Below are 25,673 nucleotides of genomic sequence, written 5' to 3' on the forward strand. Positions count from 1 at the left end.
AACTGTGACAAAGAAGGCAGGCCAAGTGTGAGAAAAGACAACCTCTGGATAGTCCATCCTAAAGAGCAACCAGGAAGACCCTCCATGGCCCTCGTGGCACAAGTCAGCCTAGAGAAGGGGTCAGGACATCTTTTTCATATAGGCCAGAAAATAAATATTTCAAGATTTGAGGGCCATATAGTCTCTATCTCAACTACTCAACTTTGCCATTGTGGTCCAAAAGCCACCACAGACAATATGTAAACCAACAAGTGTGACTGTGTTCCAATAAAACTTTTATTTTTGAAAATAGGTGGTGGACCCAGTTTGGCCCATGGACCATGGTGGGTGGACCTCTGTCCTAGATCTTATTACTCAAAGCATGGTTCAAAAACCAGCAGCACTGACATCCCCTGGGAGTTTGTTAGATCTGCATAATCCTAGGTGCCACCCAGACCTTCGGAATAAAAATCTCATTCTACAAAACACCTAGGAGTGTTTGCAAAGTTCTCTACCTGACCTCTGTGTTCCCCTTCAGTCTAAGCATTAAGATACGGTAATAGCGCAGGCCCAGGACGGGTTTCACTTAGTGCCTCCTTTGTAAATCTGATCCCGGGTAGGAGAGCGAGTCCTCACTGGCCCTGCCACACGGTCAGCTCTCCAAGTGGTTACAGAGCACCTTAGTGAGGACACTGGGACCAAAGTCAGGACTCGGCAAAAGAGACTGTGTTCAGGATAAATGCCAGTGAGACAAGATCTGCAGAAGTTAGAAAAGTGATGAGCCCCAGAGCCAAACTCTTGTCCCGAGCCCTCCCTTAATAGTGATGGAACCGCTCCAGGTAGCTGTGGACACTTTTCACTGACAGTTTGCCCTCTAATGAAAACATTTCTGCCAGTCATGAGTTAACTTGATTGGCCACGGGGTGTACAGATTAAACATTATTTTGGGGTGTGTCTGTCAGGGTATTTCCAGATGAGATTGGGATTTGAATCGATGGACTCACAAACGTAGATTACCCTCCCCAATGTGGTTGGGCACCCTCCAACCTGCTGAGGGCGTGAATGGAACAAAAGGTGGAGGAAGAAGGAATTTGCCCCTTTTTTTCTGCCTCACTGTGTGATCTGAGACCTCCCATCTTATCTCATCTTCCCCAGCCCTCAGATTGGGCTTTATACCATCAGCTGCCCTGGTTCTCAGGCCTTTGGACTCAGACTGAACTACATCACCAGCGCTTTTCTGAGTCTCCAGCTTGCAGATGGCAGATCCTGGGACTTCACAGTCTCCATTTTCCCATGAGCAACTTCCTCATAATGTTATTTAAGATGTTATCTTAAAATGTGTATACATTTTTTTTGCACCCTCTGTATGTACATATATATATATATATATATATATATATATATATATGAAAGAGACTATTAAAATTGTAATAATTTATACTGATAACAAACGATGAATACAAGTCATGGGTATACATTTTTTCGGCACCCCAATAGTCCATTGGTCTGTTTCCCTGGAGAACCCTTACTAATACACCTATCAATATAAGGTAAGGGGCGTGAAACACTCATACTCCCCCAAATGCAATTTTGTGTTCTGTTTCTCAAGGAAACTCCGTATCACTGGCTAGCTTTTATAACAGTGATTCTCCACTCTGGGTAGTTTGTCCCCCAGGGGACATCTAACAACGTCTGCAGATATATTTGGCCGTCACAATTGCAGTGGGGATTAATATGGCATCTAGTGGGTAGGAGGCAAGGATACTTTTAAACATCCTACAATGCACAATAGCTCCCTACAACGAAGAACTAGCCTAAAATACTAATGTATTGAGGTTGAGAAACCCTGTTTTAGAACACACATCATTACTTCACTGACCAGTCTGTGTTCTCAGTGTTTGTGAGCCTCATGCACATCACCAATATAACAAACTCCCAGCTGCCTTGATCAGGACACAAGTCCAAGGCCTAGACCAGAAGAGAATGGGCTCTGGGAGAACAGCCACATTGACCAAGCCCTCAAGAGAACACATCAACCAATACCAGCTCGTTAATTCATAACTAGAGAGCCACCGACACAAGCTCTAGATCAGGTCCTCTTCTAGACAAGTTGACCCTGGGAATTATATTGATGAGGACAAAATTAGGACTAAGGAGCTGTATATTCTCAAAGCCAGGGCTTTCTTCCAGTGGTAACCCATAGGACTAACCCCACACTATTCTAGGGAAAAATCATGTCTAGAGAACACTTGTGGGCCAGTGAACCAGCATTGCAGCACACTCTTTTTGGATACACCCTACCAATACTTATAAATCTTACTCTCCAACAACTTTCTTTCATCTATGACCCAAAGCTCCTTTGCCTGATTACTGAGAAACTGCAACACAACTGAAAACCAATAGCTTCTTTCCATGACTAACATCGCAGAATTTTGTCTTCCTGAACACCTGCTGGTCTCTGGATGAAGAGGACAGCCTGTCTTATGAGCACCACCTCTTAGATTGAATGGCTGATTGCATGCATTGTATGCTGTTTTTCACTGGGTTTCATTTTTGAGGTAACCTCATTTCCACTGCTGCAATTCATCTTCTCTGAAACCCATTTGTACCAAGTGTAAGCACTGAACGTATAAAATGAAATATGCCTGGTGATGATACTTTTCATCTTATATTGCAATAGCACCCATGCAGGAGACTAACTTATTACAAAGTATGCAGAAAGTGGTAAAAATAAAAAATCTCATTATCTCCTTACTACCTGGGGAGAGGTGTGCTGTCAGGAACAGAGGAGTCTCTGATAAGAATAGTTCATCCCGGGTGATGCTGGTATCAGGCAGTGCAGGTTTTGAATCCTGGTTGGCCCTACTTGGCTTCTTAGGCTCTGAAAGAAAAGAGACGTGGCACAAAAACCATCAGAGGTCATCACATGCCCAGGAGATCACATCATGCAGTAGACCTGGTGTCATCATAAATGGCTGAGCACATCAGCCTTGGTGATGTTTGTCTGGATCCCTGAAGAGCAGGAATGCCATCCCCTGAGAGGGTACAGCCCACTGCCAGAGTTTAATCTGGAACTTGTACCAGACAGCCAGAGAAACTGATCTTCCCAGGTCATAGCAGAAAGGGAAGCAAGGGGTGAAAGATCAAAGACACATGCTTCCTCTTCCCTCCTGTCGGCCAAAACCCACAAAACAGCTAGAATGGGATGTGTCCACATGGCCCCTCATCAATGAAGTTTTCATGCCAGCCTTTCTGGAACAGGAAGGGAAGGGATTCGGTTCCCAGATATCAATGCCCAGATGGGCCATGAAATGAAGTCTCATGAAGTGTGTGTGGGCACCAAAAACCTGGAAATGCTGATATGTGGAGTCCCACAGCCTGTCCCTTTCATCAAGACGTTTCAAGGCCTCTGTTCACCCAGCTAGGGAAGCCAGTGGGGCCTCTGAGAGGCCTGGATCCCACACAGCTCCTTTATGTTGTCAGCTTCATTTAGAAGTGTGTGGAAAGAATGAAATCAGTCACGGAGCTCACGGAGCCCTGAGCAGTCCCCCAGCTCCACACAGACACACTCCTTCATTTGTCATCCCTGCTTCCTGCTGACTCCTTCAGCATCCGACTGCTGCTGCTTTATTTAAATCTTTATAGATACTGGTCCCAGCTGCCTCTGCCTCACAAAGGATTTGTGGCACCTTCCTATCTCCATTTTACTGGTAAAAAACATTAAGGCAAGAAAGAAAAGGAAACTTGAAGTACAGGACCAGTAGTTCTTTAGAGACTCATGTACAAAAGCGTGGAAGTAGCTCTTTGAGATGCACTCACCCTCAGCTCTACACTAATGAAAACCACCCTTATGACTGATTCCAGTGTGGTCACACAGTCTGAGGTGCAAAGGCTTCAACGGAAAATAGCTCCCTCATCACAGGATGGGAAGAGGATACACATGGCCCAAGAGAAATAACTGAGCAGAGAGAAACCCAATTTTCTCTGCAGGACTGACAAACACCTGTGAATGACACATCCAACATGCTGGCCTGCCAGTTGATGGACTTCCTTTGCTCCGTCAACCTTCCACTCCAACCCACTGCAGCAAATCATTTCCAGAGACATATCCTTGATCTTGTCGTCACCTGCAAAGTACTGACTCTGAAATCTGGGCTGTGAACTCCTTAAGAACAGAGATTATGTCTTCATTCTTCTCTTTTTTCCCAGAGTTTCCCACAGTAAGTGCACAGAGCTGACACTGAGTGACGGTTAGATGAATGACTCACACTCAGAAATCCCACTCTCCAACCAGAACCTTCTATCCTTCTAGAGGAAGTTAAAGGGAAGAGAATGTTTCACCTGGGGAAATCTTGGAGGAGATTATGAGAGTTTTCTTTGTCCAGAACATGAAGATTATACAGGAGAAGTTAGACTTGGTTTGTGTGGCACCAGTAAACAGAACACAGGCCGATGTAGGGAAAAGGGCACTAGCTGCAGGATTGAGCAGGCAGGAGCTTAAACCCAAGCTCCACTATTTCCTACCTTAAAACTAGACAAGTTCATTAACTCTCTGACCCTCTGTTTCCTCATCATTAAAATGAGGCTTATGATGCCAACCTCAATCCATCAACCAGCATCTACACAGAGAAACAGAAGCTGCTTCAAGTATTTGCAGCAGAAGGAATTCAATGCAGGGAACTGGTTGCGGGGATAAGGTAGAAATAGAAGTTGAAGGTGATAGAGAAGCTGAGATTTGCAGACTGCTGCAATAGATGGCAAAGCCAAGAGTTTGAAGGGTGAAGGGAGGAAGTTGTGTCAGCAGAGAGCCAGGATCATCAGGACAAAGGGAGGAGGCAGTGTTACCCAGGAGCCAGAGTCACCAGAAAGAATCTGGAACCATGGAGGACTCAAACAGTGGGAACTGGAACCATGGAGATGCAGCCACTACTGGAGGAGATGCTTAAAGAAGAGAAGGAGGGAAGACATACTCGGGCTTCCTCCTTTCCTCTCCCGCAACTTCCCGCTGGTGATTCCATTGGCCAAACCTAGCAGGAAGTCAGAGCATCCTTCCTGATCAGCCGCTGCTATCCAGGGCAGAGCAGGAATCAGAGGCAAACAGACCGAGGGCTGGCACACTCACAGGGTGTCCGTAAGGATGCAGAACATGGAAGATGCCTAGCACATAAACGGTAATTCTAACTTTTACGTCCCAAAGTTATATGATGGTCGTTTTGAACCACATTTTCTTACTATTTTTTATCTGAATATATAGAAGCACAAGCTGGGCTATTTGGCTCATGCCACATGGACTCTGCCAAGAATGCTTATTTTTTTCCAAATGAGTAGCATATCTGAGAAATGTGAAAAGCAGCCCTGTCCTAACATTTCACTGTATAAAAGCAAATGTTGAGTTTCCACAGCTGCTGGCTTCAGCCTACCCAGAGGAATAGTTTTAGTGAAATATTAATCTCTGAGAAAGCCACACTGGGGTAAGACTACACAGTAATCCAACCAGCATGTGCAAAATTTATTTAGTGTTGGCCAGGAATGGTTTTAATTACGCGAAGCATTCAGAACGAGAAGAAAGTGATTGAAGATGTTTTACTAAATCACAGAGCCTCTGGATGCTACCAGCTCTCTCCCCAGTTTCAGTTTATTTCCACAGTCCCCAAATCATAAACACAAAGGAAGCTCCCACGGAACTGGATGATGGCACCGTCAGAACCAAGGTGCAACCAGCGGCAAAAGCAACACAGACAGGAAACATCAGCACCCCCAGTCCAAAGACCTCAGTGTCATGTGAAGGTCAGGTGTCCAGCTGTGGAAGAACAGCCAGGGTAGAAATGAAAAAGGGGTGAGAACCCAAAGGCGTGTTTAAAACCAGGGAGGCAGGATGCAAGATGCTTTCCTCAGAGGTCACAGGTGAGTGCAAGGTGCAGCGTGTGCTGTTTCACGTTTCCAGGGAGTTACTGATAAGGTGTTGGTGTTGAACTTGAAGTAGCACCTGGGTGTAAGAAGAAGGGCAGGATCCATCCCTGAGGATGATACAGGCACTGGAGACTAGGCCTTGCAGGCAAAAGTTGAGCCACCCCTATGGGTCTTAAAAATGGTCAAGGATCAGAAGCCACACAGTGTCTCCCAGGTTGGTGGAACAGACAGGAAACCCAGGAAGTTATCTGTAAAGAGTAGCTTTCAGCCTTTGGGTTCTGTCCATGGGTATCAGAGCCCTGGCACCAGCCTGGGGGCAAGGGTTTCTCTCTCAGAAAGGCCTCTACAAGTGAGAACATCAGAAATGGGACAGATCAAATATATGGTGATGGAAGGAGAACTGACTCTGGGTGGTGAACACACAATGGGATTTATAGATGATGTAATACAGAATTGTACACCTGAAATCTATGTAATTTTACTAACAATTGTCACCCCAATAAATTTAAAAAATAAATTAAAAAAAAAAAAATGGGACAGGAATTTGAAAAGGACACAAGCGAAAGCTGATTCTGTGAGGCAGAGCACATGGTTGGAGATGGGCAACAATGTCCTCATGACCAGCCTTAGGTTGGCCCATCAGGACTGATCCCTGATATCTATGCCCAGAGCGTCAGGTCTCAAGGATTTACTGCTTCAAGTCAGATAAGCCTGGGCAATAAGGCAGGGCTGGTCCTAGCTGGGAAGAGTAGGGCAGAGAGCCAGACCATCCTGACCTGAAAGGAGAGTCTGGAACACTGAGGTTGGATGAGGGCAGAATGCGATTCCCCACCTGGATTTCCCAGAGCTCTCTCCAGCACACAGTGTCCTAAACTCATTCCCCTGCCAATCTGCTTCCTTTTAATTTCTGAGCCTCCTAATCACTCTGGCTCAAAGTTGGGGGTCACCACAGACCCTTCCTCTCTCTTGCCCTGAAAATTCTATTCTCATGTCCATTCTAACTCTCCATCCCCACTACCACTCACCCAACTCAGGAGTTTCTCCTTTTTCTTCTCCCCGTACCCCAATATCATATACTGATACCAGATGGAGCATTGGGAAACTGTGTTCTAATAATGCCACTCCTCTGTTCTAAAATTGTCACCTACAGAGTAAAATTAAAATATGAGCCTGTAAATGTTAGCTCTTCATGGGTTCTTCCCAATCCTTCCAACACAGCCCAATGTCTAGGCAAATGGAATAGCCCTCGTCTCCATACCCTTCCTACCTGAGTCTACCTCTGGGTTTTGCTCTTCTGAATGCATTTCTCTATATGATGGCATTCCTGGATCCTACCCACCTTCAAGATCCATGTCACATCCCCTCCTACAAGAACATTCTCCCCCTGCATACGTAATTGTCCCCTCTTTTGGACTCCCATAATCCCGTGTGCCAATCTTTTGCAGACAGTAAAAGTATGTGATTTTTATATATATTGGTACTGGGCTATGAGCTCTTTGAGAATAGGGGCCTTACATCAGATTCTCCTTCATGGAGGAAGTGCAGGCAGACCCAAGAACACTGAGTTTGACCAGCTTGTAAGAAACGTAAACAAGTTTGGGAGAATAACTTTGGAAAGGGAAACTGGAGTAATTTGAGATCCTGGACTGATAATTAAAGACATTTCAGAGTCATCAGCTGAAATATGAAAACAGATGAGGTAACCCTTACAAAGAATACCAAATATAAAGGAAAAGGCCCATGGCTCAACCCTGGAGAAAACCAGTGTTAGCCAGATAAGGAAGAAATTGTCATGGAGACTGGCAGGAAGTGGTCAGACAGAATCACAACCTTCCTACCACACTGGCATGAAAAGAATTTCCACCCTGCTGGTCAGCTACATCAACATGGGCTTGAATAATTTTGACCAAATCCTGTGTGGCTTTCTCTCTAGAACTGCAAGTAGGGCAGGACATGCTGGCAGATTAGTGGATCCTTAATCCGGACCATTATAAAGGCGATCCACTTGCCATTTTATCCCTAACCAGCATTCAAGCAAAAGCTTCGGTCCACCACCAGTGGGGCCTCCCAAGTCCAGCATATCTGAGGCATCTGCAAATGTGGACTCACAGAAATAGTGCCCAACTGAGCAACATGCAAATGGGAACAAGGAGATTCCTGGTCACTGATGCTTTTCTATTTTGGCCTACGAGTCCCAAGCTGACTTCTAAGTCTATTACAATTATTAAAACCAGAGCATAAGCACAAGAACCCTGACAAAGTCAGAGTGTAGATCAAAACCCCTGACTATGGGGAGTCTGGAGGCTCAGGGCAGTCCCTGAGAAAAGGGAAATTTTAGCTAGTGGGGGTACCAGACTTCCTTGGTGGGAACTATGTGGATCCTTGGGGAGACAGGCAGCTTCCACTTCCTGATGTCTCCTCACCAGGGAGACCTAGTTCCACAGCTACACAGGACCTGCTCTGTGCCCCTTCAATTCACTTCAATGCAGACAAACTACTGAGTACCAGGGACATGAAATGTCCCTAGCTGGACAGGTATTCTTCTGATTCTAACAGGGAGGCCCTCCCAAGCCAGCTCTACAGCTTTCCTGCAACTGCAATTGCCTTACACCTTACTCCAATACAATGGAGTCCAACCTATTTGTTTCAAGGGTTCTACAAATGTTTGATTTAAACTACATTTTCAAAAATACTTTTCAAACTGTAAACAGACACACTTAAGTGATATGCCAAATTTGAACACTCATAGACCCCATGAGCTACATGTTAATATACTCATACCCACTTCAGAATAAAGGTTCTATTGCCAACACAGTGAATATGTTTGAACACACATAGATATGTCAATAATTAGGAAAGCTGTAGTTCCAAAAATGTCTTTTAACAGTTCATATCCATGCAAGTCTCTTCATGCTATGAAATTGTACAAGCAAGTAGCCAGCACAACCCTAGCTCAACTAAATGCCAGGCAAGGCTCAGGGATCTCCATGCACGTACAAAGATATAATAATAAACTGTACGGTAATAAGTGGACACATAACACATGGCACTGTGGAAAGTATTACTGGTAGCTTTCACACTTGTTTTATTCTTAGAGTGTTTGGCAGGCTTTTAAAAATCCAAACAAGAGCAACTCAGAAATGCAGGGCTATGCTCTTACAATTCCTCCTATAGCTGATAAAGTGTTAATGATGAAAATGGTAACTGATATTTTGACTTAACCTGCCAAATTAAAAAGGGTTTTTTGCTGTGTTAAAGGTTACGTGATTACTAGAGAGAAACAGACACTGAAGTTTTTGAAAATAAATTCAATAACACAATTAACATCTCCTAAAGGCACAATCTATTTTGGGAAGTATTTTCTGTCAAACAAAGACATAACTTGGTTGAAGAACCTGCTCATCTATTCTTTTCAATTAGATCCTTTGTAATTAAGGAACGCAAACAGTAGTTACATAGTGTTGGTGAGTCAACATTAAAACCAAATTTTCCTATATTCCTCTTTCAAGTTTCTGGATCTTTTAGTCAGAGTAACCTGAACCTGCAAGTATCCTGTTTAAAAGTGCTGTCACTTCCAATGTCTAGCTGTCACAATTTCCTCAAGGCTCTCCAGCCAATATAAAACACATGGACGCATTAAGAGTGACGATGCTAAGTAAGAGACTGCAATTCTCATCCCAAACCCTCAATTTCAAATTTTCATATTCATCATAACAGTCTCAGTGCTTTCATTAATTAACTGTATGTTATAAATTAGAATTATCAAATAAAATGATACTATATACAATATATTTGTTTCTTCTGTTTTACTCATTGATATGCCATGTACGATTTCATTTGGAGTTTTAATGCTGAAAAAAATTGAAAAATCACTGTGTTGTTCAATACATAGGAGAAACCCAATATATTAAGCAGGAAGGGGTTAAAAAAACACACCACAGATCTTTTTGGTTACAAAGGAAGAAACTAGATATGAGTTAGTGTGCTTCACACATAGCCCCAGGTATAAACCTGGGATTCAAACAAATGCTTGTTGAATTAATCAATAAAGCAGAAATAGTGCGTCCTTGCTCCTAGAATTGGGAGGGAGGAAACTGGAAATAGAGACACAGGGAAGACCATAGAGGAAGTTTTGCTTTTCCTATGAGAACCATTTTCCCACAGGCAAGTAAGCAGGCCTTTGTTTGTGTGAAGCAGGGCAGACCAAAGAGATGACGGTCAGTGGATAACCACACATGGCCACTGACCGTTAGGGACAACACAGTTGAGGTGTCAGCATAACAAAAGAATATCATGAGCAGTGAGGTCTCTGGAGTTGTGTTGGAGAAAAAGTGGTGACCACACATATGATTTTGAGGGAAGGAGGCCAAGGGAAAACTGCAACCTAGGGAGCAGAAACAAAGAACAAAGCACAGACTAGGAATCATTCATTCGTTCATTCACTCACTCACATATTGACTAAGCACCTACTAATACAGGCATGATACTAGGTACCGGCATTATGAAGATGAACAAGCCTCAGTCAATGTCTCTTTGTGTGTGTGTTGGGGACGGGGGAGTATCATTCCCAAACGGGAGCACAGGGAGCTAGAGAAGATTGGGGGGGGGGGGGGTGCAGGCGCAGTCAGCTTCCTAGTAGAAGCAGCTCCAGAGATGAGTCTCAAAGAAGAAACAGGACTTAATCAAGGGGATAATAACTGAGGATGGTGGAGGGGGAATACATTCTAACAGAGGGAGCATTCGTGTAGAAAGACATGATTTGAGACAGAAAATTGCATAGTTGGGAAAGAGCAAGCAGATAAAAAATGGGTGTAGCACAAAGTGGAAGGAATGGCAAGAGATGAAGCTGCTGAAGGGGCCTGGTGCGCTCTGCTAGGGAGTTAGGGAGCTTGGAGGCGCCTGTCAGCCCTAGGGAGCCAAGGGGGGTAAGAACTTGCGCGTGCACTCCCCTTGGCATTTGTTTCACTATTTGCTTGTGTGGCCTCCCACCAGAACTCCCGGAGAGCAGCAACTGTCTTTTTTCACTTTTTTCATCTTTATGTCCTCGGAGTTGAGCATATTGCCTGAATGCAACAGGAACTCAACACTGATTGTGACTCGTATATTAACTAATAAAAGAATGAGCGAAGTGCAAAGTAGGGAAAGGAGAGGCTGGGGGCACAGGAGCAGTGAGTGTGGCCTAGAGAACACTAGTATGTGCAAAGGCTGAGCAGTTAGGACAGGAAACCATCCGGAATATAGTAAGCTATGAGTGAATAGACACAGAATCACCATGTCCCAAGCAGCATGTGGAGGAACTGGACAGAAAAATGACAACAGATGAAGAGGCCTCGGAGTAGGCTCTGGACTGAGTCCCACTTAGTCACCTCAGTGTGAGAAAGCAGTCTGAATTCTTCTTGGGAAAGGGCTGTGTTATGGGTTGAATTATGACCCTCAAAAAAGATATGCTGAAGTCCTAACCCCAGTACCTCAGAATGTGTGACCTTATTTGGAAATAGGGTCTTTGGAGATGTAACCAAGTTAAGATGAGGTCATTAGAATGGGCCCTCTTCCAAAATGACTGCTCTCTTTATTAAAAGGGGAAATTTGGACACAGACACACACAGAGGATGAAGAGATGCAGGGGGGAAGACAAAATGCCTAAGGCCACCACAAGCTAGAAGAGAAACATGGGACAGATTCTCTCCTAGGGCCTTCAGAGGGAGCGTGGCCCTGCTGCTACCTTTTCTGGCCTCCAGAACTGTGAGACAATACATTTCCGTTGTTTTAAGCCACCCAGTTTGTAATACTCTATTATGGCAGCCATAGGAAACTAATACAGGCTGGTAGTCAAAACAGATCAACAACTGTGATGGACACTGGTATCTAGCTCCTCAACAGGCATTCCCTCCTCCGTGCTGGAAGCCCCACTTTTGTTGTGTGTCCATCCTCCTTGGCCCAAGGCGTGGGGAATACAATCGATTCACATCATTCATGGAGGTCTCTTTGCCATTCCATTTACCATGTGACCCAATCTTGGCCAATAGGTCTCACTGAAAGGAATGTTTTATCCATGATATAATTCAGATGTTCCTGGATATTTCAATGTCTCTAAAGCCCTGTTTAAAATATTCCACACAGAGGCTGTCTCTATTTGAACCTAAACAGGCACTAAATTAATGATTAGTGGGGTTACTAGACAACCTAATGGAGAATGGTAACTGACTTCTTTGATCACACTGGTCAGATTTGTCCTTTCAGACATTAACCTTGACCTCCAGGATTTAAACCTACAAGTTTTCACTCATCTGATATTATTACTTCAATTTGAAAAACATCTCCTGGGCATCTATGTTAGGCAGTGAGTAACATAATGTTCTGATTTAGGCACTTAAATCCAGGGATTCCCTATTCCATAGCCTAATACCACTGTCTTCTCCATATTGTAACATGAACAAAATCATCAGGTTAGAACTGTACATCTAGGTCTGAGTTTTGCTGCATGCCCTTTGTCAAATACAGAATAATGTCACACCTAAAAGTTTTTGCAGCTAAAACACAGGTCCACTCCTTGCTATGCCAGAAACATACTGAGAACTTTAAAAGGCTAGATGGGTCTTAATGGGGACAGAGAGGAAGGAGAAGAGGGAGCCGTATAGGCAAGGAGGGGAGAAGACTACATTTTAGGAATGGCACAGGCTTTGATACCAGACCCGAATTCAATCTCAACTTCACCATTTACTAGCTGTGTAACTTTGGGCAAAGCAACTTACCATTTCTAAACTTCAGTTTGAAAAATAGGAAATAGAATTTAATACACATAAGAATTCTTAAGAATTCTGCTTAGTGATGATAATCTATGTATGTAATGCACTCAGCACAGTGTCTTGTGACCAGCAGGTGACCTGCCAGGATGTGTGCGTGGTTCTGAGTCACACATTCAGAATGGCCACAACTTTTTTCCTTCAGTAGAAGAATAAGCCCACGGAGCATTCAAGAAACAACTAGACATATTTCCATCATATTGGTCAGGTAGTTTCTGTCAATTTTACATTGGAGCATGTCACAGACCATTTCTCCCCCTGGTCCCTCCCTTTATTCCCCTGAATTAAAGCAGCAGCTCCCAACTGGGCTCCCTACCTCCAGTCTCTCCCCATCCTGCACTCCAACCTCCACTGAGCCACCAGAATTATCATTCTTCAGCAGGTCTTGGTAAACTACAGGTCACAAGTAAGTAAATTAGGCCATTGCCTGTTTTTTTGTATATAAAGCTTTATCAGAAAAGAGCCACACTCATTCACTTACACACTGTCCACAGCTGCTTTCATACTATAGTGGCAGAACTGAGTAGTCATGACACAGCCTGCAAAACGTAAAACATTGACCATCTGGTTCTTTACAGAAAAAGTCTGCTGGACCCTTTGTGACTTGTTCTAGAACACTCCCCTTGGTAGTTCATCACTCCCCCAGTGCTTGTCTCTCAGATAAAGTCCAAGCTGTGTCCGTTGGTCCCTGACTATCTATTTTTCCTGGCTCATCTTTCTCTATTCCCCCGATGTGCAGCCTAAACACCATCCTCACTGAATGAGAGTCCTCCAAACACATCTGGTTCCCTGCACCTAGACCACCACTATTCCCTCTCTACATAGAAAACTTCTATTCTTCAAGGTTCTTCTTAAACATCCCTTCCTTTCTGAGGCCTTCCAGAATTGCTCCCTCAGCCCTAGCCAAGGATTAGCCACTCTTTCCTTAGAAGTGATATGCCACTAATAAATGGCATGGAATATACAGTAGATATGCGTCTGTATATCTGTCCTCACTAGACTCCCTCACTCTAGTCTGTCCTCTCTCTCGTTCCCTTCTGGAGCACCCTGTTCTGTTTCCCAGCAGAGCACCTAGCATAGTTTGTAATCATGTGTTTCTTTGTGTATTTATTTCGTTAATGTTTTTCCCTAATAACTGAGCTCCAAGAAGGCAGGAGTTAAGACTATTGGAGTCACCACCACATTACCATCACCTGGCCTGGAGCCAGCCACATAGCAGTTGTTAACTTTGTTGAATGAATAGTTGGATGAATGGAAAAAAAAAAAAAGATTTTATGAATGAATCAAATACAGACGAAAGAAGCTAAGGTATCAAAGATGTTACTTTCTGAGCGCACTGGGTACTGTCTCTCAGACCCTCTGGCAGCCCTATGGTCCAGAAGGTTGGATGGGCATAAGCACCATTGATAAATCTGGAGCAGGTATACAGGCCTACACACTCGTTCTTGGAATCAGTGTGGAACCTTTACATAGCCCTTTCCCAAGAGAGCAAATTCAGACCCCATGGAATTGGAATACAGCCACATGTAGGATTATATCACTGAGTCCACATTTGCACTGAGCCATGCAATGTCCCAGCCACGTGCTCCTGGAGGACATCCTCCACTTCTTGTCTACTAAGGAAAGGTAGGCAAGACTCCTGCATCTTCATCCCTCTGCCCCTAAGGAAGGTGTCTGTCTGTCCATCACACCCATACCCAGCCAAAGGCACTCCGAACCATGCTCACATCCAGGTGAGAGACCTTGGCAAGATGGGGTGGGGAGGGGATGAGATAGGAATGATCCTTCCTTGCCTTGCACAGCTTCCAGTACCAAGGGAAAGTTGAAGCTTGAAATATGACCCTTGACAGATGAACTGTTGTCTTTTCCCAATACCCAAAGCTCAAGATCAAACAAATAATTCAGCTGAGTTGCTGGGTCATATGGAAAATTATATATATATCCCAAGGCCATTTCTTGTGTGTTCTTTCTGATTCTGGCCAGTGTCTCCTTGGGAGAACCCCATCCATAAAGACCCTTTGTGGAGGTGTGTGCTTTTCATGAGATGTTTCTAAGAAGAGCAAAGATGCCTCTTCAATCAAGGGAAATTTATGAAGTTGGCAGCCAAACCCTAATTCTTGCCCCGAGTCTCAGGGACGTCAGCACCATGAACCAAGGAAAGCTGAGTTTCTTGTTTAAGTCAAGCATTAACCCTCGGTGCTATCTCCCTCTGGTCCTGAACAAAAGAATCTTATGTATTAAAACACAGAGACATTGTCTTTGATCTAGAAAAACACATCTTTTCAGAGCCTGTTGGACCTATGTCCTTTACGCCTGGTAACAAAGCATTTATAAGGAAATGTCAGTCTTTTCCATTATTTAGAGCTTAAATGGCAGCAGTTAAATCATGTAGGGTCATTCAAAGCAGAGGGTTGTCATCCAGCAAACCTCCTTATAATGTGTCTTCCATTTCCTATAAGATCCAAGCAACTCTGTCTCTTTCTACAGGCTTACCTTCTCCCCAATTACCTTTCCTTCTGCTCAAAGGCTCAGGTGTCTCATGTCCAGCTCAAAGCCAGTGGTCCCTCCCCTCCCCCAACCCACCCGCAGCCCATCCCCCACTGTGCTCTGTGTCCCTTTCTCTCCTCTCAAGGCTTTGTGCCACCCATCATCCTTATCACCCTGGTATCTGCAGAGCACCAGGAACACTGAGCTTTCTCAGAGAATATTTCAAAGACAAATTCAGAGAAGGATGTACTGTACATGACTTTGGTGTGGTCTGGATTTCACATGTGATAATTCACCTGTGGGCACTGAGAAATACTTTTTTTTCTACTCCACTTAATAAAAGCTAAAGATCCAAAACACCTATCAGGGGCTTCTTAGTGATTTCCAACTATCGACGTGGAAGCTGCCTAGAACATGGGGAGAAATATTTCAAATCTGTGTGGGGAAAAAAAGTGAACATAGAGATACTTCTCCCAGTGTGCACTGTGCATTTGTGGCTCTTTGTGGAGCTCCTCTGGCTCCACATATATACAATTATATTAACAGGTCTCCAAAACATTCCCTCTGCCTAATATTTCTAGTTACTTTCATAGCCATGCTGCTGGAAGAAATTGCTTATGCTGGATGTCTCCATTCCTTCACCCCACCTTTGTTCCTCAGCCCACCTCATCTTTCAGACTCCCCTCACTAAGTCACCAATAGCTTCCTAATTCCCAAATCTATGGATAGTTCATTTCTTTTCTTAGTGGACTTTCAACTCACTTGATGCTACTGATTCCTCCCTCCTGGAAACTCTCTTCTCCCACATTCCAGTCTCCCATTTCCTCCTACCTTTCTGCCCAGCCACCACTGCTCTTGCCTTCACCAGGTCCTCTCCTTCTCTTCTTTCAGAGGTTAGTGCTGCACTCTAGACCCCCAGTTCTCAGAGACAGTCTGGCTCAGACATTGATAGCACAGGCGCTGGATCCTGACTGCCTGGGCTAAAACCCTACGCCTATCACTTACATCGTATGACCCTGGGCAAGTTACTTACCATAGCTGTGTCTCAGTTTACTCATTTGTAAAATAGGCATAATAATAGTCTTTCCTGGCCATGATTCTTGAGGATTAATACACATAAGCGATTTAGAACACACAATACACACTCAATTAGCATTAGCCATTATAATTGCTCTTCCCATGCTGCATACCCTCCTTGAACAACTGAGCTACATCATGACATCATTACCTCATGTTAGAAGTTTGCATGTGAATCTTCTTTAAGACCTGTCTCCTGAATGTCAATCCTACAACACCATTTGCCCACAAATCATATCTCCTTGGCCATCCCTAAGATGTTTCAAATTCACTGTGTCTGAAACTGAGCTCATCATCTTTTCCTGCAAATGCTCCTCCTCCATTACCTCTTGGAATGAATAGCCCTACTGTCCTTCCTCGTGGTTGCCCAGGCCAAAATTCCAGAGTCATCCTGACTCCTGCCCCTCCTTTACTCCCCCGCTGGGACAGCCACCAAACCGAGTCGACTTTATTGACAGAGTATTTCTTGACTCTGTGCCTTATTCCCCACCCTTATTACCAGTGTCTTAGAGAGAATCTCATTGTATCTCACCTGGCTGAGAATAAGTAACCATAAAATTAAAAATAATATTGGACACTATTATCACATTATAGATGTGGTATCAATTATGGATCAGTCACTTTAGTAGACACTTCACATACTTCATCATAACGCTGACCACCATCCATACCACCCATTAGGGGGGAATTAGAGACCCTGTTTTCAGACGAGAAGACTGAGACTCAGAGACATTGAATTAACAGCCTCAGTTACACAAAGAGAGTGTGGTGCTGGGATGTGGATTGAGGTCTGTCTGACTCCAAACCCCAGGCTTTCCCCACCCTATAAACTGCAATGGTGTCCTAACTGTCTTCCTGCCACCTGTCTTATTTCTCTCCAATATCTACTTTTTTGCTAGAGGGGGTCTATTTTTACAATGAAATTCTGACCTAGTCTCTCCTCTGTGTGAACTCCTGCAGTAGCTCCCCAGTGCCTGCAGAATAAAATGCAAGTTCTTCAGCAAGTCTCTTCCTGATGTGGTCACTTCGTCCATTTACAGACCTGCTTCCCTTCTCTCCAAGCATACCTCACTCCCTTCCTTTCTGGGAGCATAGCATGCTGCTCACCTAGCAATGCTGTACGTCTCGCTGGCCCTTCTGCCTAGGATGCCTTTCTCCTCTCATCAGCCTGGATGCCTCCATCTCAGCCTCCTAGGCTTGGGACCCACCTGCCATCCAAGCTGAGTTTAGTTAGGTGCCCCTCGTCTGGATGCCCATGGCACTCTGTGATTTTCTCTAGCACAATGTTGGCCTGGGCAACCACGAGGAGTAATGCCACATTCCTTGATCAAGCACCTACTATGTGCCAGAGTTCCCAGTAGGCTCCAGTAATTTGGGGATCAACAAGATATATGTCCTTCTTTCAGAGAACTCACTTCACTGAGAGAGATGGGCTTCATTACTATGTCTGATTCCTGTCTCCACAATGGATTGCTGTTTCTTGGGCAGGAAGAGTATCTTGTTCATCTTTGTGTCCCCGGGGCCTAGAACTGTGCTTGGCACACAAGGGTGTCAGGAAACACTGACAGCTTGAGCTGAGCAGACACACAAGACCACCACGCCATCTCTGTGAGCACACAATCCCATCCACAAGGATACTCCACTTTCATGTGTGTCTTTTCCAGACCGTAAATGTCTAAGTCATTGTTTTTTGCATTTTCACAAGGTCCTCACAGTGCACCGTGCTGCTCTGACATACAGTGGGCTCTAACGCTGCAGAATTTCCATGCCAACCCACATAACTGATCCACTGAGAAATGAAAGGACCAAGTCCTCACAGCAGGTAAGTGGCAGTGCTGACACCCCTTCCAGTGTTCACCCTCCCCACCCACAGGGACACTGGTGCATTTTACAGCAGCAAAGGAGGGAGCTGCTGTCAGAGGTTGCTCAGCCATGTGGCACATAGGACAGGAGCTTCAGGAAAGTAATGCGCGTGTTTTCTAGGGAGAGGCCCTTCCCGCACCCTCCCGTAGGTGGCTGTGGCCTATCTTGTCCTAACAAGATGAGCGAGTGAAAGGACAAGCCAGCCGTGTTTGTTTCCATGCCCAGGGGAAGACAGCTTCAGGCAGCCCTTTTGATCGGGGTCCCTGTGCAGAAACAAGATCCCCTGAAATCTGTTCCCTGCAGCCACTGCCTGTCTGAGTGACACAGGCAGGAGGGTGCAGGACAAAGGGGAGAGGCTTAAATTACAGCAGGTGTTTTGTAAAAAGCCTTCTTTTCCTCACAAGTTTATGGAGACTTCTCTGCTGAGTAGCATTTCCGCCTCCTCTCACCACGCAGGACAAAGTGCAAGCTGTCCGGGTGATCACAGAGGGGGCGAGAGGAAGACAGAGGTGCGGAACCTCAGAGCAGAGAGCTTCTAAGTACCTGGGGCAGGGCCTCCGACACCAGGCAGGAGCAAGGGAAAGGGGGGAAAACGGGGAGGAAATGGCCGTTCCCACCGGACGCCAGCAGCCTACATACCTGTACTTTCCTCTCAGAAAACCAGATTTTCTGAAAGCATCTTATCTGATGACAATATGACCACCCCGAGACTGCCGGGGGCGAGGGGGAAGGGCTCCAAGTCCTGGCCTGGATCTGATCCCAGGTCAGCCTTTTGGCTGTGGGTGGGACCCTGCTTCCTCCTCTCATACCGACCTCAGAGTGTGGCCGTGGGGATCAATTCAATACAGGCACAGAAAGCCCCATAGAAGGGCCTGGCACCTACCCCCAGGTGCCACTATTATAATCGACCATGAGGAACCAACTGCAGGGTCACGTGCCCTGGAGAAGAGACCACGCTTCCCTCTGCCTCCATTCCTGACTCCTGGCTGGACTGGGTCTTCCTCTGCACCCGGATCTTCTCTATCATGGCAAGTCCACTGTGCTCAGCTTGTCTATCTCCCCATTAAGGCCATGAGCGCCCTGAAGGTCGGAAAAGGACTGTCATGCTAGAACACTCATTCATTTGTCACTCACTAAGTGCCTCCTATGGACCAAGGGGTCACTAAGTGGTGAATAAATGAGTGAAGTCTAGGAACAACCTGTAGAAGCACCTGTATGGATCATCCAATCAACCTGCATAGGCACTCATCACCTGTGGTGAACCATATACAAAGGCTTTGGGCTCAAAGAGGACCACAAATGTGAGCTCAATTTCCAGGAAATGTGTCAATCCTGACAGTTGATCTGCTGGGTCACATGCTGGGGTTTATGTAAAACAGACCTGATCAATATCTAACTATCTCTGTCTCTCTGTCTCTCCCTCCCTCCCTCTTTCCCTATCCCCCTCCCTCCCTCTAATTCCTGAGAAACTTATCAATTACTTAGCAATTCATCCAGACTTTTGGATGCTCTAAAGGTAATGTCCAAAACCCCAGATTCAGAAAGGGTCATCACAGTTCATCGACCTGAGCTTTGAAAAGAAAACAACAGCCCCCAACCACTGCGTGTAGCTTTGTTTGTGACTGGTTTCTTTGCTTATTGGAGACAACGTCCCTCCCTAGGCCCCTGGGCACTGGTCCCACTGACCCAGGAGGGAACAGGCCAGCAGAGACAGGAGGCAGAGCCACCATTCAAAGAGCTTGGCACGTTTGAGGTCTAAGCACCCACCCTATTGTCTCCCAACATAAGGAACCAGATCCTTTGATTGCTGAAAAGTCAAAGCCACTTCGCTAGGCCCATCTCCAGGCCCCATCCCACCATTACTTCCTCATCCCCCAGGCCCTTTCTTGGCTCTGCACCGTGTACATACAGTTTCCTGTCTGTAATAGCCCTGATCACCAGTCCCCCCAAAACCAGCAAACTCCTACTTCTCCATTATGACCCAGCTCAAACATCCTCTTCTCTCTGAAGCCTTTCCTGACTCCTCCAGCAGGGACAGTGGCTGGTTCCTTTGAGCTCTGTTATCTGCTCAGATCTCTCCTATTCCATTTAACACACTCTGATGACCTGTTCACGTGTTCCTCACATGTCATGGACTGTGACCTTGATGATAAGGACCGTATCTTCTTCATGTTTGTGTCTCTGGCACCCAGCACAGAGCCACTCACCTCACATGTATTCCAAGCCCACCCTAATACCTCAAGATTCCATCGCCACTCTAGTCTAGTCTGGTCTAGACCAAATGCCCCTTCTCGCACTAAACGGGATTTCATATAGAGTCAAACAACGGAGGTACATTTCACAGAAAACACAGCTCAAGACCTTAGAGGGTGAGGTGTCTCTTCCTAGAACCAGACACACAAGCAGGAACCAGCTTCATTAAGAATCTGGTCAGTTAAGAGGTGCTACCCAAGATGGCAGCCAACAAAGTATGACATCAAAGGTGTGCAAACCTGGCACCAGGCCTGACATTACTCTCTGGGCTAGTTTATCTTCTGGACCAGGCTATAAAAACCTCAGTGAAAATACAAGTGATGCCCAAAGATCTTGGGTCTTTTGTTCCAGCCATTAGCACCCTGGGGAATCTGTTTCTCAGATCAGGCAGCTGGTGACTGAGGAGACGGGATCACGCCAGCAGGCTCTGGGTCAGCAGGGGCAGGCAGTGCCCTGGGGTCTGAGGGTCTCTGACGTGTTGATGGACAGGGAAGTTCTCAGCCTGCTCCACTCTCAAAAGCAGCCTTACTGCGACCCCCAACAAAACTGAAAGACTTGCACACACCAGGTACCCTCACCCCACTGAAGTTTTGGGGACAACCTGCCAAAATAAGCAAATTCAGGGGATCACAGCTGTGGAGGAAGCCAGAGTACACAGATGTGCAGGTATTTGTGCAAGGCAGTCTGGCCTACCGAGCAAGTAGCCAAGGGACCAGCAAGGAGGAGGCTCAGCGTTCAAAGCCAGGGCCACATTCAAGAAAATCAGATTCCAAGTTGGTGAAGCAATCAACTAGTATCTGGTGTCACACAAAGGATCAGTGACTGGTTCCAAACCTCATTCTCCAAAACCTCAAATGTGTCATTAAACTCCCTTACCAAGGTTTACCTTTAATTTATGTGTTCTTCAAAACACTTGGAGAGAAGGCATAGTCTCCATCTGATCAAGTATAAGGTGGGAGACCCAGCTGGTGGCATTCATCCATCCATCCCACATTCACTGATTGATTTCACCAATATTTATGTGCTAGGTACACAATGAAGGGGGCATGTGCTTGGAAAGGACAAAGGTGGAGTCAAGACTTGAACCCAAGTCTGCACCTCTCTCCTCCAGGCAGGTGTGTTGACTCTACACCCCATCCCCAAAGGGTTAATAAGGTTCTCACCCTGACCAGGTACACTAAGGCTCCATTTAGCATCAAGTTCATTGGTGCTGAGCTGGCACTGTGACGGGGGGCTGACCGCAATGTCCTGTCCCTCTGTGGCTAAGGGCAGGGTAAGGAGGAGAGGAAAGGAACAGGAGTTGTAAAAATAATCGCACAGGCTTAGATCACAAGCTGATGCAGGTGGAAAACCCAATGGACTTCAACTCTTAACAATGCACACAACAAATCTCAGCTCACGTTTACTGAGTACTGGGCTAAGCCCTTTACCTGCATAGTGTGAAGAGTGTGTGTTCTATAGTCCAGATGTCTGTGTGAATCCTGGCCCTACCCCTCATTAGCTGTGTGACTTTGGCCAAACTGCTTAGCCTCTCTGTGCCTCCGTTTCTTTGTCTGGAAAATGAGGTAATAACTTTAAAGGGTTGTTATGAGGATGAAACAAGTAAAAACACAAAATGCTAAACTTGAACCATGTCCTAGCACAGAGTAGGCACTCAGTACTAAAATGAATACTTATTATCCCATTAATTAATTAGTCACAGTAGTCTGCAGAGAAGGCAGAATATTTCTTCCTATTTTACCAGTTAAGGCTTTGAGAGACTGAGCCAACCTGCTCAAGGTCACAGAGTTAATAGGTGGCATCTGAACACAGGCAGCCTGACTCCAAAGCCCACAAGCTGAAGCACCACTATGAGCATGGCACAGTGCTAGGTTCTAGGTACATAGAGACCCATGGGGAGATGAACTAGGGATCCCTAGGCAGTGCAGTACACACTGCAAGAGAGATATATTGAAAGAAAAGAAAGAGGGGAAGGAGGGCTGGGATAGCAGGGAGCCATCTGCAGGACCTGAAGAATGCTCCACTCCAAAGGGAACTTGAGCTCTAGCTTCCAAAAATGATGAGGAATTTGCCAGCTAAAGAGGAAGGGCATGCCAAAAAGTCAGGACCCAGGACACCAAAAGCATAATGAGTTGGGTGGTATGGCGGACGCACATAGGAAATGGAATAAAGTGAGGTGGGTAAGGTAAGTTGAGGCCAGTCACGGACAGCCATGTGTGCCAATGTCGAAGGTTAGATTTTATTCTGTAAGACAGTGATTGTCAAGCTTTAACACGCACAGGATCTACCTTCAGTGCTTGTGAAGCAGGCGCAGATTCCCATCCCTTCTGTTTGCACTGGGGGACGACAAGTGTATTAAGGCAGGGTAGTAGCATGGCCTGCTGGAGTTTTAACAGCAGAATTCTGGCACTGGAATGAAAGGAGATTTGGGGACAGAGACTGGTATAATTGGTCAAACTGGAGCAGATAAGAGGATGAGAGTTGAAATAATAGCACTCTTAGTGAAACTGATACATGATACCAGGGTTTCTCAACCTCAACACTATTAACATTTGGGGCCAATAATTCTTCTTGTGGGGGGTGCTGTCCTGTGCATCACAGGAAATTCAGCAGCATCCCTGGCCTCTGCCTATCAGATGAATAGTATTCTCCCCTACTTACATGTCGACAACCAAAAAGGTCCCCAGACATTGTCAGGTGTCACTTGAGATGCAAAACCAAAACCCCAGTTGAGAACCACTGCTTTAAATCCTCCCATCCCTACTTTACAGATGAGGAAATCCAGCCACAGAAAGGTACAAAAAGGCCTGTCAGGATTCTAACCCTGGTGGTCTGGTTCCAGGGCCCCAGCTTTTAGCCATCTAGCTTTACTGTCTCTCAGGAAAGGGAGCTCAACCCAGCCTTCTGGGGCAGATTTGGAGATAGACTGGATGAGGAGAGGAGGATGGAAGAGTGGGGTTCAAAAGTGAAACCTCAATCCTTGCCACTGAACTGGGAGGACAGAGTAGGTACCAAATAAATCCTTTGTATTTGAATAGAAGCAAGAGGTACTGGCTCAAAAAGAAAAAAGCCTGGTCCCCCAGTAGTATAAGCCAGCGGGAGGTGGTAGGTTGCTACTCAGACTGGACAGAAGAACAGCCTCTCTGCAGGGCTTGACAATGGGATGTGTCGTACAAACCAACTGATAACCCAAATCCTGTCTGGGTCCCTTCCCAGCTGTGTGGCCCTGAGCCCTTTACTTAACTTCTCTGTATCTCATTTTGTCCATTTGCAAAACAGGAATAAAGATCCTACTCATGGGCTTGATGTGAGAAATCAGGCCTTTAACATGAGGGAAATGGCAAGCTAGCACGATGTGGTTGGTCTTCCTCACCTTGGGAACCATCTGTATCACTCCGCGTCCCTGAGCTACTCTTACGGAGTGCTCCTCCCCCCAGCCCCAACCCAATATTTGGGATCCTCAGGCAGAGCGGCAAGGAATTGACTGCACTCCTCTCCACTAGCAGAGTCCCACGGTGGCTTTAGGGGGCGCCAACAGTCTTTTCACTCCCAGTCCACTCAGATTTCGGGGTTCTGGAAGTCGCGAAAAGCGCGCTGCGAGCTGGGTGCTTTCGAAAGGAGCCAGGTAAATGAGTTCAAAGTGAGCCAGGGACATTTCAGGCAGGTCCGCACCCGGCAGGCCTGGGTTCAAAGCCATCACTGCCACAGGCCGGCCAGTTCAGTCCCTGTTCTGGGAGGCAGAGGAGCAGAGAGAGGCGCCGAGATTTGGAAAGCACCCCCGAAGCCAGGCTGCAGCGGCAGGGAGCTGAGAGTAGTTGGATATATGGGGGAGGGGGGGTGAAGCGGGGGCGGGGGGCAGAGGAAGCAACAGGAAAGTAGTGGAAGAGGAGGCAAAAAGAAAGCGCTGGGAAGCAGAGTTCCCTGGGGTACCCAGTCTACAACACCTGGGCAGGGGGTCAGGAACAAAGCAGCGGCTTCAGGTCAGAGTGCTCCGGCTGTTTCCGCAGAGGGGGCGCTGCGGGGAAGATGGGGCCCGCTTGGGATGCCGGGCGCCCCTGCGCCCCGGGCGCGCTCTCCGGCGCCGCTTACCTTCGCCGGGGCCGCCAGAACGCACTTCCGGGGACTGCGCGCGGGGTGCGCGGGGCCGAACCGGGGAACCCGGAGCCGATCACTCAGGGGAGGACGTGACAAAGCAGTGCCCTGGGCTTAGGCCAGTGCTGGCGCTTAGGAAAGAAATCCTAGGGGAGGAGCTGCAGGGGGGTGGGGGTAGGGGGCCGGCGTGGGGCGTGGGGTCCTGGCCTCAGAGCTCACGGGCAGCGGTGCGGAGCCCCACAGACGCTAGAGGAGCCCGAGTCAGTGGGAGGAAAAGGTTGTCTCATTTCCTTCGGTCTCCCTACTCCTCCGCCCCCTCTGCTCCAGAACTGCCCTCCCTCTCCTCCGCCCCCTTCCCCAAGCCAACGGCCCATGTGGGCGCTGGAAAGACGCGAAACCTGAACGGCTGCAGCGTGCGGCACCTCCCTCCCCACCAAGTTAGTTCACGCTGCCGAAATCCTGCTTGCCTCCCCTTGCTTCCGACTGTCTCCAGGGCCCCCGGAAGGTTCCCCATTGGCCGTGCCCACCCTGTCCCAGAGCTCTGGTCTTTCCCCCTGCTGGGACGAGTCCAGACTTAAAAAGCAGACCTCCAAGCTCCTGCCAGCATCCATCCTCTCATTCCCGTTGCCTACTTTTGAGCCTGTATTAAACCACCCGACCCAGACAGGAAGTAAGTACTCACTTGGCTAAATTTGATCAACTTTTTTTTCCAGTAGCGAGTTTAAAGCCTGATACATAATCTCAAAGGAATGTTCATTTTGATCGGAAGGAGAGCAGCTGAGGTCTTTGTTTGGCCTTGCTTATTCAGAGTTAGGGTTTTGTTTGTTACTTCAATGACTTTACTGAGAGCTTGATAGGCGCTGAGCTGGGCAGAAAGGAACCAGAAGGGCATATTGCTCCTAGACAGTCATCATAGATGATTAGTGCAGGCAGAAAGGAGACCCAGGGATGGTGTGGTCTCTTAAGAGATAGGTCAAGGACTGGAAAAATACTCTGCGGAGTAAAAACAGCATGGACAGAGGCAAGAAGAAATGAGAAAGCCCCATCAGGAGGCAGTCTAGCAGAGAACAACCAGAATGGGGTGTGATGGTGGGCGAACAGGGAAGAGAGTATTGAACTACTCTATCAAGAGAGGATAGGAGCTGTAGGGAACGGTGGGATGGAATTGACAAGACCTAGTGACCAAGAGTCCATAGGGTGCAGATGAGG

General features: G+C 46.5%; 1 protein-coding gene across 6 annotated transcripts in view; it reads right to left on the minus strand.

Annotated features, from left to right (window-relative positions):
* Positions 1–24,766, minus strand: part of EVA1A (eva-1 homolog A, regulator of programmed cell death) — a 46,470-nt gene extending 21,704 nt beyond the window's left edge. Inside the window, exons 1-2 of one of the 6 annotated variants that reach the window (XM_074332236.1) lie at positions 24,462–24,766; positions 2,738–2,860 (exon numbers count right to left, since the gene is read on the minus strand). The gene's annotated coding sequence lies outside the window, so the exon portion shown is untranslated. The other 5 variants (XM_074332235.1, XM_074332233.1, XM_074332231.1 and 2 more) reach the window with 5 other exon arrangements.
* Positions 24,767–25,673: the final 907 nt, after the last annotated feature.

Source organism: Rhinolophus sinicus, linkage group LG05, assembly GCF_036562045.2.
Source record: "Rhinolophus sinicus isolate RSC01 linkage group LG05, ASM3656204v1, whole genome shotgun sequence".
NCBI classification, from domain to species: Eukaryota; Metazoa; Chordata; class Mammalia; order Chiroptera; family Rhinolophidae; genus Rhinolophus; species Rhinolophus sinicus.